This window comes from Pristis pectinata, chromosome 18 (genome assembly GCF_009764475.1).
Source record: "Pristis pectinata isolate sPriPec2 chromosome 18, sPriPec2.1.pri, whole genome shotgun sequence".
NCBI lineage: Eukaryota > Metazoa > Chordata > Chondrichthyes > Rhinopristiformes > Pristidae > Pristis > Pristis pectinata.
Genome location: NC_067422.1, coordinates 40,828,613 through 40,849,641, shown reverse-complemented (window position 1 = coordinate 40,849,641; position 21,029 = coordinate 40,828,613).

Below are 21,029 nucleotides of genomic sequence, written 5' to 3'. Positions count from 1 at the left end.
GGAACCATGGATGATGAGAGAGGTGGAATAACTAGTTAGGAAGAAGAAGGCAGCATACATAAGGTGTAAGCAGCAAGGATCAGACAGGGTTCGTGAGGATTATAGAGTAGCAAGGAAGGAACTTAAGAAGGGCCTGAGGACAGCGAGAAGGGGACATGAAAAGGCTTTGGCGAGTAGAGTTAAGGAGAATCCCAAGGCTTTTCTCTCGTACGTGAAGAGCAGAAGGATGACGAGAGAAAAGGTAGGTCGAATTAAAGACAAAGGTGGGAGGATGTGCTTGGAAGCTGTGGAAGTGGGTGAGGTTCTCAATGAATACTTCTCTTCAGTATTCACCAAGGAGAGGGGCCTTGATGACGCTGAGGACAGTGTTGGTAAGGGTAATGTTCTAGAGTATGTAGATATCAAGAGAGAGGATGTGTTGGAGCTGTTAGAAAATATTAGGACAGATAAGTCCACGGGGCCTGACGGAATATTCCACAGGCTGCTTCGTGAGGCAAGGGAGGAGATTGCTGAACCATTAGTTAGGATCTTTGAGTCCTCGTTGTCCACGGGAATGCTACCGGAAGATTGGAGGGTGGCAAATGTTGTCCCCTTATTCAAAAAAGGTAGTAGGGATGTTCCAGGGAATTACAGACCAGTGAGCCTTATGTCTGTGGTGGGTAAGCTGTTAGAAAGGACTATAAGAGATAGGATCTATGACCATTTGGAGAAAATGGACAGAATTGGGACAGCCAGCACGGCTTTGTGAAGGGAAGATCTTGCCTCACAAGCCTGATAGGGTTCTTTGAGCAGATAACCAGGAAGATTGATGAGGGTAGTGTAGTAGATGTGGTCTACATAGATTTTAGTAATGCGTTTGACAAGGTTCCACATGGTAAGCTTCTTCAGAAGGTCAGAGGGCATGGGATCCAGGGAGGCTTGTTCGTGTGGATTCAGAATTGGCTTGCCGGTAGAAAGCAGAGGGTTGTGGTGGAGGGAGTGCATTCAGATTGGAGGGCTGTGACTAGAGGTGTCCCACAACGATCGGTCCTGGGACCTCTGCTTTTTGTGATATTTATTAATAACTTAGATGACGGGGTGGAAGGGTGGGTTAGCAAGTTTGCAGATGACACAAAGATCGGTGATGTTGTGGATAGTGTGGAGGGCTGTCGAAGCTTAGAGGAATATTGATAGGATGCAGAGCTGGGCTGACAAGTGTCAGATGGAGTTCAATCCAGAGAAGTGTGAGGTGGTACACTTTGGAAGGACAAACTCCAGGGCAGAGTACAACGTAAATGACAGGATTATGGGTAGTGCGGAGGAGCAGAGGGGTCTGGGACTTCATATCCACAGATCACTGAAAGTTGCCTCACAGGTGGATAGGATAGTTAAGAAAGCTTATGGAATGTTAGCTTTCATAAGTCGTGGAATCGAGTTTAAGACCTGCGAAGTAATGATGCAGCTTTACAAAACTCTGGTTAGATCACACTTAGAGTACCGTGTCCAATTCTGGTCGCCTCATTATAGGAAGGATGTGGAAGTGTTGGAAAGGGTGCAGAGGAGATTTACCAGGATGCTGCCTGGATTGGAGACTATGGATTATGAGGAGAGACTAAACGAGCTAGGGCTTTACTCATTGGAGAGAAGGAGGATGAGGGGAGACATGATAGAGGTATACAAAATATTAAGAGGAATAGATAGTGGACAGCCAGCGCCTCTTTCCCAGGGCACCAATGCTCAATACATGAGGACATGGTTTTAAGGTAATGGGTGGGAAGTTCAAGGGAGATGTCAGAGGGAGGTTTTTCACCCAGAGAGTGGTTGGTGCATGGAATGCGCTGCCTGGGGTGGTGGTGGAGGCTGATACATTGGGCAAGTTCAAGAGATTGTTAGATACGCATATGGAGGAATTTAATATTCAGGGATATGTGGGAGGAAAGGGTTAGATAGTCTTAGGTGTGGTTTGAAGGTCGGCACAACATGGTGGGCCGAAGGGCCTGTATTGTGCTGTATGGTTCTATGGTTCAGACTGGGGCGGTGTGAGAGCAAAATGGGTGTTGTGAGTGAGAAAACAGATTCGATCAGTCTCAAAAGCAAGGACTCTGAACACAGTCTGGCAGTAAATGATTTTATTTACAAAAGACGAGCATAGGGAAATGGTAATGGGAATAACACAGACACGCGCATAGTTTATAGTGATCATGGGAAAATTGCACTGTGGATAAAATACACACTTACACACACTTACACACACTTACACACACTTACACACACTTACACACACTTACACACACTTACACACACGGAACTAGGTACATAAAATTAAGGAAAAACAACACCATACCCGCCATGCTTTTACTCAGTGCAGACAGAGCTCTGTGCGACAAGGGACACTAACTAAAATGCTCCTAACCCTTTAACAGTGCACACCTTACCAACACTTTCTCCAGCGCCGTTCCACTGTACTCAGCCTGAAGTGAAGCAGGGTGGTTCCTCAAAGATTGCAAAAATAGAAGGAGCCAAGCACACGTGGTGCTGGTGGGCTGGGGCTTCAGCCCAGGTAATTTACAGGGCGCCAATGGCTCTGTGCCAGCAAGGACTAATCAATTACAAAGGCCAATGGCCAAGTACTTAAAGGGGCCAATGGTCAGGTGTGAACCGATGGGTGGGGCGGGGTTAAACCTTGATTTGCAGCGGTGTGTCTTCCGACCAGGTAGTGGGCAGTACTGTCACATGACAGCCACGACCCTCCAGAATACAATCCACCCCTCGGAAGTCACACATCTTGCCAATCATTGCATGGAATACAGTGAAAAGAAAACCCATATATTGTAATGGAAGTGTTACCCCTAAAAGACCGATAAATCATGGTAACAACTGTTTCTCAGCTTGAGACTATACAGCACTTATGAATGGCAGACGTGATCTTGATAATCTGGTAAGCGCAACTTAATATACAGACAGCAATAACAACGAGAATGAGTGCAGTCACCCAGTGGATGACAGTTGCCTACCATCCCCCCAGAGACCCAAACGGCCACCAATTTTCCCATGAGGTGTCATGCTGGAGGAACTGGTCCCTCGATTTTTGAACTTTAGCCACCGAGTCCCAAATGTGAGCAGCCAAGTGGCTGATGTTCCTTCACACATGAGGGATAAATGTGCTGCACTCCTTACCAATCACTGCACAGGTACCACCATCTGCAGCAAGTAGGTAATCCAGGGCCATTCGATTCTGCAGGTCGCCCATCCTGACGGCTGTCAGCTCTGTGGTCGTTTGAGTCAGGGTGTCTTCGGTGTGTTGCAGTACAACTGCCTTTTCGTCAGCCAGCGTCTCGAGCATGCTGGTCATCTGGATGACCTCACGGGACAGATAGGCTGTGCCATGCCTGGGAAAGGTTATCATCCAAAACCTCACCGCCTCCATAATGGCCCTCTTCTCCCGGTGGCCACTGTATGCTGGGTGCTCCCCAAGGTCGTCTAGGGAGTGGATGTAGGGCACCACAAACGCTGGAAAGCAGCAACCATACCAGCTCGCAGGGAGCCATGGGTAGGCATGGTGGCCGCAAATCCAGTGGGTTCCATTCAAAGTCCATGGAGTCCCCAGCTTAGCGGCACCAGCAGCAGTAGTCAGTGGGGCATCCAGATGCCAGTCTCGCTCGCAGTTATTGTGACCGACTGAAAGGGTGGAACCATGCTCATTTGGGAGCCTGCACCAACATTCCTTGGCCCTGCTCACCGACTGTGGAATGACCCTGAAATTCGGGACTCGGATGAAGGTCAAATTGTAGGGAGGGAAATACCAGTTCCTGAAACATCGGGGATCGCTGGAAGAGATGTTATGTCGTGGTGAGGGGAATGGTGGGGAACTGCCATCGGGCCCCTCCCAAATGGATATGCTAAAACCCACAGGAGTCTATGCAAACAGTTCGTCTGAAAATCATCCAGCGGGATCGGCGTACATGGCAGAGCTTCACCAGTGTGTGCTGGGGTTCGCACTCAAATCCTGCAGTGGCATCTAATAGTGGTGCTGGCAAATTCATAAGCGACTCTGAGGAAGGTGTTGGCAGACGTCCCAATGCCGATCATTGTGGTGAACAGAAGGGATGACTGGCGTACTCCCATTGTCCTGTAGGGGCAGGGGGGAGTTGAGGAACAGACTCATTCTCGTCGGGTCAGGTGTCAGGTATGTAGACAAGACAGGTTAGTGTCACCCAGAATTGCGACCCAACAGGTGTTCGTGGACCCACGCGCGACAACCTCTTCATTCTGAGGGGGTCCCTGTGGCTGTCAGACCCACACTCTCCCTGAGTCCTCCGTCTCGGGGAGTTCGGTGTCTTCTAAGTCGGGAGGTGGGGGTTGTGCCAGATGGCAGGACAGTGGGGACACCCCTTGACCAGTGGGCCGTGTATTCAACTGGTTCATGGCCTACTGCAGCACGCTCAACCACCCCTGCAATGTGTGGGAGGGCGTTAGCGTGCAGATTTTTTCCTTAAGCAGGCCATTCATTCTCTCAATTAGCCCTGATGCCTGTGGGTGATAGCATATGTGGAACAGCCGCAAGATTCCCACCTCAGCAACCCAGTTCTGAGCTTTAGCCCCAGCAAAGTGTGAGCCCTGATCAGATTGTACCTCCCACGGGACTCCATAGATGGAGGAGAGGTAATGCAATTCTTTAATGGTGTTATTCTGGTCAGCCCTCTCACAGGGCACCGCCACCAGGACACCGGAGTATGTTTCCACCATCGTCAGGGTGCACTGGCTTTTATTCTGGCGTGGGAGCAGTCCAATATAATCAATCTTCCGTACGCGACCCGCACCCATGCCACGGCGAATGTGACCCGGCAGCCCTGCTGGCCAACCTTGTGGCTTCACCTGCTGACAGATGGGGCGGTTAGCAACAGTGGTTTTACATTGATCCAATGTCAGAGCGACCCCGAATTGCTCTGCCTAACACCGTGTACCGTCAGCCCCTAGATGCCCTGTCGCGGAAAAGAGGTTACACGGTCCCGGAGAACGTCTGCTTCAGAAAGCCTTTGTTGTAGACTCCTAAAAGCGGAGTTCCGAAACTCTGCTCAGCAAAGGATTACACTCATTTTATAGTTAAAATATACGGGGAAAAGAGTATTTACACAAAACATTTACACAAATACAAAAGTTTCACAGCATGTTCTCCGTGATAACCCGAAGCTGCTATCAGCTTAGAAGTTACTCTGCCTGCAGCGTTAGGATAGATTATAGAACAATGATTCCAAAGAAAAACAGGTTCCCACGTCCTTCTTATAGTACAAGCAAGCATGAGAGTCAGTTAGTTATACAGTAGCTAGGCATGGTCAGCTAGTTGGCAGTCCACCAAGGACAGACAGCTGTCATGGCAGACATGGCTTTGACCCTTCTTAATAATGCTTTAAATTTTCTTCCACAGTTCCCTCCTTGTTGATTCCTCATATGGTATTTCCTCCTCTTCCTCGTAAGGGGGGGGGGGGTGGTCGTATCCAGAGGGGAAGGGTCTTTCTTTCTTTGGGTTCACCTCTTCACCCCACCAGTGTTCCTTGCTAGATTTATCTCTTATCATTTGGTGTACCATATGATACACCATATCATATGTATCATGATATGATATGGTGCATCATATCATGATACATATGATATGGTGTATCATATGGGCCAGATGGAACATTCTTTATTAACTGACTACAGCATGACCTCAATGGTCCACATGTGCAACAGCCTAAAACACATACCATGGCCACTATTATAATTCCTTGGGTGATCCAGCTTCCCCATCGGGAAAACCATCCCCATATTCCTTCCCACCAATATCCTCCACTATTAAAGTTTTCCAGCTGTTCTCCCACCTTCCTAATCTCCTTTACCTTTTCCATTATGTGCTGTCCTAGATCTGTTATATTTCCAGAAGCATCAGGAATGTAAGTACAACAGTCCTTTCCTATCATAGCACAGGTGCCTCCTTTCTCAGCTAATATAAAGTCAAGAGCCATACGATTCTGTAAAACTGTCTGCCTTATAGCGATCATTTCAGTGGTTACACTTGGGATTGGGTTTCTTCAAGCACTTCAGTAGTATCATTAGCCAGTTCTTCCAAAGCAGCAGCTAGTTTAACTATTCCAGCAGTGTTTTAACCCACTCCATACATGGGGAACATTATCATGCCAAATCGTTCGGCTTGGGATATTCCCCTACGGTTCGAGTCCAATGGGGCTGCTCTTTGGGATGGCCCATGACCCTTAGGTGGGGTAATAAATAGTCTAAGTAGCAACATCCGCTCCATCCCTTATTCTCCTTGGGTGTGATTGTCCTGCTGTCACCCCCGGAGTCGGGCAGCTCTCCAGGGTACCATGGGTCAGCCCTATTCCCACATATCCAATAAGTTCCATTTATCGGTCTAAGTCCTCCTCCCCAAATCCAGGTGGTTCCTGCAACCATTTGGGTGGTATTTAGTACAAGTACTATTCCCCAGCTGGAACGGGGCACTGAGGTTGTCATTACAATAGCAGGTGGTGTTCACCGGCGCAGGGGGAGGATCGACCTTAATACCCTTTTTTAATTCCGATGAGTCCTTGGCGGTGGACGAAGGTACCACCTCTCAAAGCAACAAGGAAGGCACTGATCCCTGCCTCGGTCCTGGGTGCAGTTGGAATCTTTCCTGGTGCCATTTCTGTTTCTGGTGAGCCATCTAATGGATTGCGTCTCGTCCTGAGTGAGGGGTATCACTGACATTGGTATTATCTTTTTGCCATGTTGGGGAACCCCCGCACGAATCCAACAGGCCCCCTGCCTCACCTGTCTAGCATATGTATGACATAGGGTCAAGAAGGTGTTGGAATGACTGCTGCCTGAGACCGAAACCAGCCCTCCCACTATCACCAACCCTCCTAAACACCTCATCTTTTCCAATATCTTCCGCAGATATTGTGTAAATGTCAGTCAGTGTTCTGATGGGTTCAGAGCCGTTCGGTTGTCGGTGTAGGGTCCCTTCCTCCTAGGAGAGAGGGAATCTTTATTAAGATTTTTTTGCATATACCTGATCTCCTGGTTGGAATGCGTGTAGAAGGGCATCTCCAACGAGCTCCTGCGCTTGTCTCATCTTCTCGTGTAGTTCAGCTGTTGCTTACATATGGCCTGTGCATCTGTCGAAGTCTGCACATCATTCCATATTAGGAATTCCAATTTTTCGGCATATACTGGAGGTCTGGCTCCTGTGGTCATTGGGCATCCCATGAGGGCTTCATGAGGCGTCACTCCTGTAGCTCTATCCTTCCTATTTTGCATAGTGTACAACACTATAGGGAGAGCTTCTGGCCATAACAAGCTATTGTCCTGACACACTTCGGATAGTGCATGCTTCAATTCCCCATTCACCCTTTCCACTATCCCCGAGGACTGAGGCTTGGAGGGAATATGCAATTTCCATTGAAATCCCATGGCCTGCACTAAATCTTGCACTATCCTGCCGGTAAAGTGAGTACCTCGGTCACTGTTTATTCCCATGGGTATTCCATATCTAGGTATCATTTCCTTCCACAATAGTTTTACCACTGTCCGAGCATCATCTTTTCGTGTGGCTTCCGCCCATAGGGTGAACATGTCCACAATTACCAACATATATTTATATCCCAAGGCTGGGGGCATATGTACAAAATCAATCTGCAAATTCTCAAAGGGGATTTTAGGCATCGAGAGGTGATGACACTTGGCTGCCCCCGGTCCTTGGTTATTCTGCTGACAAATCAGACAGGATGGAGTGAGTTTCTCTAAGGTTGGTGTTATGCTGGGGGCGAACCATTGTTGGTCAATTACATGTTCCATCCCTCCTTTGCCGTGTGTGTCTGTGCAGGAACGAGGCGACACAAGGACAAAAACAGATTTCTTGGACATACCACCCGCCCATCTGGGTGAAACCAAAATCCATCCTTATAGTGGCATCCCGCCTTCTCCCATGTCCGTTTTTCCTGTGGACTAGAGTTCTGCTGTGCTGTCTGAAATTCAGAAGACTCTAAAACAGGGATGGTGTGTGTGTGTGTGGGGGGGGGGGGGGGTTAGATGAGGCGCGGAGAGCTTGCAGAACTGGTTTCTGTGCGGCTGCCAACTTTTTGGCTGCCTAGTCAGCGTAGGCATTCCTCTGGGAAATTTCGTCTGTTGCTTTGGAGTGTGCTTCACACTTAATAATCGCTAGTTGCTTGGGCAACTGATTTGCCTCGAGCAAGGTTCACACTAGCTGGGAGTGATTGATTGACACCCCCGTGGATGTAATGAAACCTCTGTTCTTCCATATTTGGCCAAAGTCATGAACGACACCAAAGGCATGGAGAGAGTTCGTACATAAATTGGCTGTCTGATCCTTAGCCAGTATACAAGCTCAGGTTAGGGCAAAAGGTTCTGCCGCTGTGCTGAAGTGCCCTGAGGCAACGCATAGGCCTCCACTGTCTGGTGTGGATCCATCACGGCACAGCCAGCAAGGAGTAGGTCATCTCTTGGCTTAGGTGAAGACCCGTTTGTAAAAAGGATCAAGTCCGGATTTGGCAAAGGATCCGTCCGCAGATCCACTCTGGGGGAAGTGGAGTGTTGTACCACAGCAATGCAGTCATGCTCGTCTTCCTCGGAGGGCTCCGGAACAGAAGTAGCAGGATTGACTGCGGACGAGGCACTCACACTTCACAGGATGGTCGAGATCCAGCAGCAAAGACTTCTCGACCATGATGGCTATTGCTGCTACTGCGTGGAGACAAGCAGGCATTCCCAATACCACTATGGGGAGGGCTGTAGAACAGTAAGCAACCGGTCTTTTCCCACCCCCATGATTCTGGGTGAGTACTCCGGTGGCGAACCCTCCTTTTTCACAGACATGCAACTGAAAATAGCGTTCATAGTTGGGGAGCCCCAAGGCTGGGGTTGTTGTCACAGCTGCCTTGAGAACCTGAAATGCAGTTTTTTGCTCCGGAATCCACTCGACCTGCACGGGTGCTTCCTTTGCAGTGGCGGTGCGGAGAACTGAATCATGCAGACGGTAATCGTGTATCCACCGCCGGCAATAGCCAACCATCCCCAAGGAGGAAAGAACCTATTTCTTCGTTTTAGGAGGTGGTATCCGTAGAATGGTCCGGTCCTATTTTTCGAGTCCCAGCCTACAACGCAAATCCATGCTACTGTACGTGTGGCTGACAAAATTGTAGCGTAGATCTAGCCACTCTATGACCCCGGGCGGCGAGGAACTGGAGTAGGGTCACTGAGTCTTTTACACAGTCTGCTAGGGTCGGCGACGCCACCAAAAGGTCGTCGGCGTATTGTATCAATATGGAACTTCCTCCCAGGTGGCACTCGTCTAAGTCCAGTTTAACAGCAGCGGCGTACACGGCTGGACTTTCAGTATACCCCTGGGGCAGTCGAGTCCAGGTATACTGCTGCCCCTTGTACGTGAAGGCGAACAGATACTGGCCAGCCGGGTGGAGGGGAATAGAAAATAAGGCGAAACACAAGTCGACTACAATGTTGTTTACAGCTCTTAGATGCTGCACAAAGCGCTACTCATTAGGCCGTCCAACTCTGGGTATAGGCAGCATTGGTGTGTTACAGGGGCTGACAGTAGGCTTGAGAACCCTTTGTTGGAGCAGAGAGTCTATTACCGGGGCTATGCCTTCTTCTGCCTCGGGGACCAGTCGATACTGTCTGACACATGGCAATACAGCATTCTATTTTTAGCTTGACACGGTGGTCTTTTTCACTAAGTACTCGGCCTACGTGCGTCTTGTGAAGGGCCCACAAGTCTGCATTTACTATTCCCAATGCTAAGGGGCCCATAGAGTCTGCCGATTCAGGCGGTTGCTGCCGTTGGAACTCACTTAGGGGGTCCTTCAGCTGTAGGGTAATTCCCGGAAGATATACTCTTCCTTCTCCAGGCCCATACCATTCGAAATTCCCTATGCAGTCGATAAAGGGGGCAGATTGTAACCGTTTAATCATAGGGCCTATCTGTTTCGCCTGATAGGGGTCCGCATGGCAAGGGTCAACTGAGATTCCGACTCAGGTCTCAGGCGGAACAGGGGTTGCTGCTTTGTGGTCAGCGTACCAGGATGCCCAGTCCTTCCTTCCCAAAATAGAGATAAGGTTCTGGGTGTATCTTAGGTTTTTTTTGCCCTTCATGAGTGCCTGCCATCTCTGTATTCAGGATCATCTTCCATTGTGTACCAGGCAGTGCAGTGTAAAAGAGAGTGGTGTTGTACCATTTGCAGCAAGCCCCACAAAGCTTCAGTGTGAGCCGATGGCGTCAGCTTCTCGAGTTCTTGTCTTAATCGGCACATCTTAACTGTATGGGGGTTGCCCTCGAGTTGCCAGCAGTAAATAGTGGCTCTCAGATTGCAGAGAGTCTGGCGTCGCCAACAGGGCCAAGGGAGTAGTTTTGGATATTATCAAAGTTTCTTCTATATGACTGTCTCTCAGAGACAAAGCAACCTTCTTTGATAGGGGTTCTGTCAGGGGAATGCCGGCTACTCCCACTGTCACTACCTGTTCTGATTTATCGGGTAATCCCAGAGGGACGGGGGTACAGAGGACAGGGTAGTGTCAGTGTCCACCAAGGCTCGCAAATGAGTGTCTCCTATTCTAAGGGTTACCATGGGTTGCGTTTCGGAGTGTTGGGAAAGTGATATAACCGCTCTCTGCTCCACCACCTCCCCTGCCCCCCCCCCAACCCCCACCAAATCTTGTGGAAAAGGGTGGTTGTAGGTGAAAGAGGCCCCTCCTCTTTCATTCTGTTCAATCGGTTTACAGGTTCTCGGCAAGGGGTGCTTCGACATTCCCTGGCCCAATGTCCCTTCTTTCCGCAATTCCAACATGTATCTTGGGATCTGTCCCATCTTTGTCCCCGAGGCTGTTCCCCTTTTCCATTTCCCCTTCCTTGCTCTTGCCGGTAAAATTGTGTCTTATGTGTCCTCGGGCCATCCCGGGGACCAACAAAGAATCCTTCTCCATCCATATTTACCAAAGTGGTCACTATCTGATTCCAGTTCATAGCTTGCCAATCCAGATTTCTCATCTTAACGGTCTGTCCCTGTTGGAGCAGCATGCAATTGAGCAGTGTCTGAATGGCCAATGGCCCATTTCCTTCCAACGGGACCCCTGTATATTCCTCCCATGTATTTGTAAACCGAGCTATAAAATCAGGGATTCCTTCAGCCTTCCTCTGTAGGCATTTAGTCACTTCTCCTAAGTCCCCATGTCGTGCTGCCCTCATACTGGCCTCCCTCCCTCTGAAGGCCAGCCAATGACCCTGGGATTCCTTACCTTGTTGAACCCGATCATCATCTATACGCCAATCCCCATGTTCCCCGGGCGGAACCTGGAATGTATCTTTCAGAGCCGCCCAGGAATTTCCATAGGCACATTTCAACAGGGTTTGCAAGTCACCCGGGAGAGGTTTATAAATTTTGCACATTTGTTCCAACCAATTGAGGAATGCTGCTGGTCTTTTTATGGGATTAGGCGCTTCAGCCACCATGGCTCGTGCTTCTGCGGGAGTCCACGGTTTTAATATTGCAGTTTCTCCTATCATTATCTTTGGAGCCTGAACTGTCGTAGAGGTAGAAGAGTCAGCGGCCGCTCGTTGAGACATACTTCTGGTTTGTACCCCTTCCCCAGTTTTGCCTCCCCTCCTTCCCCTACCCTCGTTCCTTGTTCAGGTTCATCAGCTCTTCCGGCAGGAGCTAAAGGTACCGCTTGTCCCTGAGTGCGGTTATTTTGCTGAGGCCAGGCAGCTACCATCTATATTACCTCGTCCATCACTCCATCTGCTCCGATATTAGGACTATAATCTTTCCTTCTCTGAGATACCATTTGAGGTATCTGGGGGTGTAATGGTACAGGGGCCGGTGTCGTGGGATAGGGTGGTGTGGTGGTTGGTGATGCCGGGCCTTGCTTCTCGTCGGGGCCTGGTGTGACAGGAGGTTCCTCCTCCTTTCCTTCCTTTCTCTTTTGTTTAGGGGGCTGGTGTCTCTTTGCCACCTCCATCCATTTCTCAAAACATCCCATCATATATTCAAAATCCCACTTAGGGTCCCCATTCCCATTCGCTACCTCATCCCACCAGGTCTGTCTGTCATCACCTGTTTCCCGAATTACCGTGTCTGCTGGTGACCACGGAGGCATCAGAGGGTCTCCTACCTTTTGCCGAGCTTTCTTCACAGTTTTCATCTGGTTTTCTGTTTTCTTACTTACTTTCAAGGCCCCTTGTGATCTCGCTCGTCGGAGCAGGGCCGCAGGAGCAGCAGAAGCCGCTCGGCTGCTGACATTTTCCATTGAAAAAGAACACAGTTACGCCGCGTGCTCAATTATTTCCCCCAAAAGCTTATCTACAGTGCTCACCGGTGTTTAGAGTTTCCTCAGTAGTCTCTTCGTTCCTTTATTAACGATAGGCCATCCCCCTTTCAGCTAGGATGCCTCTGGCCGTCCCCCTTTCAGCTAGGACGCCAACTCTCCGAACTTGGAGAGTACCTTTCTCTGCTTGGGTTCTTTCCAGCGATCCTGCTAAAGTGTCCGTCCAGTAGTTCCTCCCCAACTTGGAAGGTGTTAGGACACTAAGAGGATCCCATCCTCGTCGCCAATCTGTCGCGACAAAGAGGTTACATGGACCCGGAGAGCGTCTGCTTCAGAAAGCCTTTAGTGTAGCATGATATCATGGAGAGCTCAGACTCCTGAAAGCGGAGTTCCGAAACTCTGCTCAGCAAACGATTACACTCATTTTTATAGCTAAAATATATGTGACAAAGAGCATTTACACAAAACATTTACACAAATACAAAAGTTTCACAGCATGTTCTAGGTGATAACCCGAAGCTGCTATCAGCTTAGAAGTTACCCTGCCTGCAGCGTTAGGATAGATTATAGAACAATGATTCCAAAGAAAAACAGGTTTCCACGTCCTTCTTATAGTACAAGCAAGCATGAGAGTCAGTTAGTTATACAGTAGCTAGGCACGATCAGCTAGTTGGCAGTCCACCAAGGTCAGAGAGCTGTCATGGCAGACATGGCTTTGACCCTTTTTAATAATGCTTTAAATTTCCTTCCACATGCCCACTGTTGCAGTGTGCCCACGCAGCTAAAGCACTGAGGGCGGTTTCATCTGGGGAAGTGGTGGCACAGCATATTTGAGCAGCCTGGTCCACAGCGGCATTATGTATACCCTGTATTTTTGTGAGTATGGGCATCACATGGTGGACTGAAATTTTTCTGTGGGTTGCCTGGTCCCAAATAAAATGCCAGTGTCCCTGTCCCCAGAGGGGGTGTCCATGGATTTCCCACCCCATTTCGTGCCACTGTGCCATCCACACTGCCATACCGTTGGCCACTGCCCAAGAGTCGGTATAAATGTGGACCAGCCCGGTGGTGTCCCATAGGGTGAGCATTACTGCTGCCAGCTCGGCAAGTTGACTGGACCCACCCGCTCCCTCTTTGGTCAAAGTTCCCCGTGGCGGGATGAAGTGCCGCTGCTTTCCAATATTGCTTCCCTCCTTTCCAGTGGCTGGAGCCGACTGTGAGCCAGGCGTGCAATTTTTGTTTGGGGTCGAGGGAGTCGAAGGGTTGGCCCCAGGACATAGGGGAGGTTTGGATTTCGGGTATGTCTGGGGCTGGGTCCTGGGACTGTGGGAAGGTCATGACCTACTCGTGCAGGCGACTGACCCCTTCCGGGCCGGGTTCGGCTCGGTCTGCGATATACCTTTTCCACTTTACTTTAGAGGACCTCTGGTCACGGCCCTCTTTGTGAATCGAATCGGGAGACTCGACCCATCGCATTATGGGCAGGTGGGGGCGAAGGACAACAGGGTCAGTTCCGGTTTGATGTTCAGTGGTGAGGAGCGCCAGATAACAGGCAAGTAGCTGGCGCTCGAATGGGCTGTAGCGAGCTGTGGCTTCAGGCAGAGACTTGATCCAGAAACAGAGCGAGATTCTGCGTCCTTGAATCTGCTGCCAGAGACTATATTCGGCGACCATCTCACTGGCCAAGACCTGTAATACAAAAGGGACACCTGCCTGGCATGGAACAAGTGGCAGTGCTTGTTCCACAGCTTGCTTTGCTGCTTCAAAAGCAGCCTGTTGTTCGGGTCCCCATAAGGATGTGGCTTTCTTACAGGAGACCCTATAGACTGGTCTAAAGAGCATGGTGAGGTGGAGTGTATGCTGCCACCAATAACCTAGGAGGCCCATGAAGCTCTGGGTGCTGGTTTTATTTGAGGAGACAGCAAAATTCAAAATTTTATTCTTGGCAGTCTCGGGAATATCTTGTTGGCCTGAGTGCCGTTGTATTCCGAGGAACAGGACATCCTCGCTGGGGTCCTGCACCTTATCAATATTTATGAACCAGCCCCGTTCCCTGAAGCAGGAGATTAGCATATGAAGGGCCTTTGAGACAATGGTCTCAGTCAGACCTTGTAGGAGGACGTCATGGATATAATGGGAAATTGACACCTCTGGAGGAAGTTGATTGCGTTGTAGATCGCGGGAGATTAAACCGTGGCAGATAGTGAGGCTATAAATATAGTGTTGAGGTAGGCAACAGAATGTATATTGTCTCCTGTCCTAGAAAATGCAAATTGATCTTGGGAATTGTGATGGAGGAGAATGGAAAAGAACGCATTTGCTAAATCCACCACTGCAGACCAAGGCTTGTCTGAGCGCCCCGCAATATACTCCACGAGGGTGACTATGTCGGGCACAGCGGCAGCGGAAGGGTGGGGGGGGGGGCAGACTTGTTGACGTGTCTGTAGTCCACTGTCATGCGCCATGTCCCATTCTTTTTGCAGACGGGCCAAACGGGACTGTTGAAGTGCGAGGCTGCTGGTCTAATAACGCTCTCCCGCAGTCGGCTTTGACAGCCTCAGTGATATCTCGGTGTCCCCCTGGCACTTTGTACTGTCGGCTACAGACGACCTTGGAGGGAGGGGCGACAACAAATGGTTCCCATTTGGCTGCCCCAACTATGACTGTAGCCTATGTGACCCCGAATGTCAACTTGCACCTGTTAGTATGCAGGGACTGTCCCTTTAAAACATTGAATCCTAGGATGCACTCAGGCGAACCTGCTATCAAAACTATTACAGGTCGAGGAGGTTGGTTCCTGATGGCCATGCAGGTTGTGACTTCCCGCGCAGGTAAAAGGGAACCCCCAACCCCTCTATTTGCATCTGTGTCCCAGTGGGGTCGCCCAGAATGATGGTGTGTTGGGCACCCGTGTTGATGAGTGCCATCCACCTCTGCATGCTCCCCCTTCCCCAATGTACAGCGAAGGGTGTATGTGGCCTCAGGTGCCCCGGGCAGGAGAGGGCGATGGAACAAATATGCTGGGACCCCTGGTCTTCATCTTGTGGGAGGGGGGTAGGAGTCTGCTACCCTGTTGGTGAAGGTTCCTGCTGGCGGAGATGGGCTATTTCCTGTCTCAGCAGGTCCTGGACCTCAGCCTTGAGGGAAGGAGGGGCTGTTTCGAGTGGAGCAGGAGGAGAGGCGGTGTTGGTGGGGGCAGCCCGCATGGTCCAGAGGTTGGGTGCGCCCCTGTGTTGGGCTTAATCCCAGGGTGGTTGTGGGTTTTCCCCTTGCCAGATGTCCCCGACAACGTTCTTTCCACAGTGCATAAATGGCAGAGGTCGGGATCCCATCTATGCAGACGCAGTCCACCCCTGCGTGCAGCAGGTCCAAGTATAGCTGTTTGCATGTAAAATGAGGGGTGGTGTCTCCAGCTCTCGTCTCTGCCCTACGGACCTGAGTGGGCGCCCCCCCCCCGCCCCCACTTCAAGAACTCTAGCCCTTCCAGGAGGGTGATGGCGTTTCACATGGTCTTTCCATTAGCTGGTCCCATGAGGGGCAGGACCACTGGCCTTAAATCAGGGCACGCAGTGGTGACCAGGTATCCCGCTGGTGTGCTGGTTACCCTGGTGTTTTCTAAAAAGTTGCTATAGCGGGCTCCCTCATAAATGCCATTCACCAGCGCCCACTCCCTAATGACCCCGCTGACCTCACTGACCCTCACTGACCGTGTTCCATTGCGGTCAACCGTGTAAGTCCCACTCGAGAAGGGTAGGGCACTGGACCCTCACGGTGGTCACTACCCGATCCCACAGGGTAGTGCCTTCCCAGATCCCTTCCTGTGGCGTTAGTAACCCTAACCCAAGGCCAAGTACAAAGGTGCTTAAAGGGGCCATTGGTAAGGTGTGTGGAGATGGAATGGGATGGTTTGGTGGGGCGGGGCAGGGCCAAACCTTGATTTGCAGTGGTGTGTCATCCAATCAGCAGTGGGCAGTGCTGTCACGTGACAGCCACGACCCTCCACAATACACTGGGGCCATGAGAGAACAGACTGAAGCAGAGAGACAACAGACTGGGGCAGTGTTGTAAGACAAGTTCTTTAAGGTCTCAAAGGGAAAGTACTCTAGACACACAGTCTTTGGAGTAAAAAATGATTTATTCACAAACGCAGGACATAGTGAACGGGGACAGATGCTCACTTACACACACACACACACACACAGGTGATTGCGAACATGGGGGAATTACAACAAGGGTGAGATGTGCACACGCGCCCACGCACACACACACACATACACACACACACACACACACACACACACACACACACACACACACACACACACACACACACACACACACAACAAACTGGTTACCAATGATCAAGGTAGAACCAATACAATGCCTGGCCCCCTGACTCAGTGGAAGCATTGGGTCTACACTCCCGGAAATCCACTTCGGACGCTTCTAACCCTGCGGAAGTTCACACTCTTACCAATGGTACCTTCAGTGTTGTTTCACAATTCCTGGAGCAATCAAAAGAGAGCGAGCCACACACATGTGGCATTCTTTATAGTGCTGGAGGGCTGTGTGGTCCAGCCTCGGTAATTCAAACAAGCCAATGGCTCAGGGTCAGGTACAAAGGTATTTACAGGGTCCAATGGTCAAATGTGTGCGTTAATGGGTGGGTGGAGCCAGACCTTGATTGACAGTGGTGTGACTTGCGACCAGGTGGTCAATGGTGTCACATGACAGCCATGACCCTTCACAGTACATTCCACCCCTCGAAAGTCACACAACACCGATCGTGGGAATAACTATCACTAAGCTTAGAAATATGCGTCAGTGTGCAGTGCTGATGAAAGGCAGAAGTGGTCCTAATAATCTGGAAAGCCCAGCTCAAGATACAGATAGATACAACAATTAGAACAAGGGCAGTGGCCCAGTGGATGACAGTTGCCCACCATCGCCCCCAGAGACCCAAACTGCCACTAGTTTCCCCATGAGGTATCGTGCTAGAGGAGCTGGTCCTTTGCTTTTTGAATTTTAGCCACTGAGTCCAGAATGTGAGCAGCCAGGTTGGTGATGTTGCTGGACTCATCAGGGATAAAGGTGCAGCACTCCTTACCGATCACTGCACAGATACCACCATCTGCAGTGAGTAAGTAATCCAGGGCCATCCAATTCTGCAGGGTTACCAACCTGACAGCAGCCAGCTCCGCTGCCGTCCTCATCAGGGTGTCCTTGGTACATTGCAGTGACATTTTTGTTTGGTAAGCCAGCATCTGGAGTGCGCTGGTGATCTGGATGACCTCACGGGACAGTCAGGCTGTGCCATAAATGGGAAAGGCTATCATCCAGAACCTCTCCGCCTCCGTGATAACTCTCCTGTTCCGGTGGCCACCGTATGCCGGGTGCTTTCCAAGGTCATCGAGAATGTGGATATAGGGCACCAGAAATGCTGGAAAGCAGCAACCGTACCAGCTCGCGGGGAGCCACGGGTAGGCACCGTGGCCACAATTCCAGTTGGTCCCGTTCAAAGGCCATGAAGCCCCCAGCTTAGCGGCACCATCGACAGTGATCACTGAGGCACCTGGATACCAGTTCGCTCGCACTCACTGTGGCCACCTGAAAGGGTGGAACTGTGCTCATTCTGGAGTCTGCACCAGCAGTCCCCAGGCTTGGTCAGCGGCTGTGGGATGACTTTGAAGGTCGAGACTCGGGTGGAGGTCAAATTGTAGGGAGGGAAATACCAGTTCCTGAAACACCCACCCCATCGGGGATCACTGTAAGGGATGCCCTGTAGTGGTGAGGGGAGTGGTGGGGGACTGCCATCCGCCCCCACCACCGTCCCCCCCCCACCACACCGATATACTGAACCCAACAGGCACAAAACGTCTGTGTAAGCAGTTCATTTGAAGATCATCCAGGGGGATCGGTGTAAGTGGTGGAGCTTCACCGGCGTGTGCTGGGGTCCGGATATAAATCCAGCAGTCTGATTTGTTGGAGGTGTTGGCAAATTCATAGGAGATTCTGAGGAAGGTTTAGCAGACCTTCCGATGCTGATCATTGCAGTGAGCAGGCATGACTGGAGTAGTGCCATCATCCTGTAGGGGGTTGGGGGGGTGGTGGTGGGAGGTTGAGGAACAGACTCATTTTCAATGGGTCAGGTGTTGGGTATGAAGACGGGATAGGTTAGTTTGACTCGGAATTGCCACCCAATGGTTGTCTCCAGGACCACGCACAACGACTTCTCCCTTCTGTGGGGGGCACTGTGGCTGTCTGACCCACACTCTCCCTGAGTCTTCAGTCTCGGGGGGAGGGGTTCGGGGTCTTTCAAGTCAGGAGGTGGGGAGTGTGCCAGATGGTGGGGTAATGGGGACCTCCCCTTTGGCCAGTGGGCCGTGTGTTCAGCTGGTTGGTGGCCTGCTGTAGCACGCCCGACCACCCCTGCAGTGTGCGGGAAGGCGTTAGTGTGCGTATTGTTTCTTTCAGCAGGTCATTCATTCTTTCTATCAGGCCCGATGCCTGTAGATGGTAGGGGATATGGAACAGCCACGAGATCCCCGCCTCTGCCACCCAGTTCTGGACTTTAGCCCCTGCAAAGTGTGAGCCCTGATCGGATTGTACCTCCCATGCGACTCCATAGATGGAGGGGAGGTTCTGCAATCCTTTGATGGTGCTGTTCTGGTCGGCCCTCTCACAGGGCACCGCCATCAGGACACCCGAGTATGTTTTTTATTGTGGCGTGGGAGTGGCCCAATATAGTCTACCTGCCACACGCGACCCGCTCCCGTGCCGCGGCGAATGTGACCAGGTGGCCCCGCCAGCCAACCTCATGGTTTTACCTGCTGGCAGATGGGGTAGTTAATGGCAGTGGTGTTGCACTGGTCCACTGTGAGGGCGACCCCGAACTGCTCTACCCAGCACCGCATATCATCAGCCCCTAGATGACCTTTCTTGTGGTCTGCCCATGCAGCGAAAGCACTGAGGTTAGGTCCTCTGGGGAGGCGGTAGCGCAGCATAGACTGGTCCGCGGCAGCATTTTGTATGGCCTCCTGTGTATTTCTGCGGGTATGAGCATCCACGTAGTGGACTGAAATCTGTCTTTGGGTGGCCTGATCCCAGATAAAGCGCCAGTGTTCCTATCCCCAGAGGGGGTGTCCGTGAATTTCCCACCCCGTTTCATGCCACTGAGCCATCCACACTGCCATACCGTTGGCCACTGCCCAGGAGTCGGTATAGATGTGGATTGGCCGGGTGGTGTTCTGTAGGGTGAGTGCTACTGCCGCCAGTTCAGCCAATTGGCTAGACCCACCTGCTCCCTCTTTGCTCAAGGTTTTCTCTGTGGCGGGATGAAGTGCCACCACGTTTCAATATTGTTTCCTCCCCCCCCCCCCCCCCCCCCATTTCCAGTGGCTGGAGCCGTCCGTGAACTAGGCGTGCAGTTTTTGTTCAGGGTCGAGGGAGTCGAAGGGTTGGCCCCATTCGGGGGGGGGGGGGGGTGCTGGATCTCAGGTATGTCTGGGGGTGAGTCCTGGGATTGGGGGAAGGACATAGCCCGTTCGTGGAGATGGCTGACTCCTTCCGGACTGGGTTCGGCCTGGTCTGCGATGTACCACTTCCACTTCACTATCGAGGACCTCTGGGATCGGCCCTCTTTGTGTGTGGAGTCAGGGGACTTGACCAAATGCATTATGAGCAGTTGGGGGCGAAGGACCTCAGGCTTGGTGCTGGTTTGGTGGTGAAGAACGCCAGGTAGCAGGCAAGCAGCTGGCGCTCGAAGGGGCTGTAGCTGGTGGTGGCCTCAGGCAATGATTTGGTCCGGAAGCCGAGCGGGACTCTGTGCCCCTGGACCTTCTGCCAGAGGCTCCATTCAGCATCCAACTCACTCACAGAGGCCTGCAACTAGAAGGGGACCTCATCCTGGTGGGGGCGAGGGGCAGGACGTGCTCCACAGCTTGCTTCACTGTCTCAAAGGCAGCCTGCTGTTCAGGTCTCCAGTTATAGGTGGCCTTCTTTCGAGAGACCCTATAGAGGAGTCTCAGGAGCGTGGTGAGGTGGGGTATATGCTGCCGGCCAATAGCCAAGGAGATCCACGAAAGCTCTGGGTGTCAGTTTTGTTGGTGGGGACAGCAAAATTTAAAATCTTGTTTCGGCAGTTTCAGGAATGTCTCATTTGCCTGCATGCCACTGGAATCCGAGAAACAATATATTCTGGGCTGGGCATTGTAACTTTTCCATATTAATGGCCCAGCCCGTTCTCTGAGGGAGGAAATCAGCATCTCCAGAGCCTCTGAGACAATGGCCCTCTGATGGTGGTCCGTCTTGCTGGCGGGAGGTGAGGGCGGTCCCCGGTGGAGGTCTCTCTATGCGGGAGTCCTCCCGCTGTACATTGGGGACCCTGGGGTGGAGGGTGTTGCACCGGGCCATGCCGTGCAACCGATTTTTTGAGCCAGTTCACCGACACCCCGGCCACCTGTCACTTCTGTGGCCGGGAGGAGACAGTGTACCACGCATACATGGAGTGCGAGAGTTGCAGCCCCTCTTCGAGTATCTGCGGGGGCTGCTGCTGAAGTTCTGGTTGCACTTCAGACCGGGCGCTGTTGGTTTACGGGCACCCGGTGTGGCACGGGGAGGGACGCACGGCGGATCTCCTGGTGGGTCTCCTGCTGGGCCTGGCCCAAGCTGGCCATCCATGGGACGTGCCCGCAGGCGGCCGAGGGTACCGGCAGGTCAGC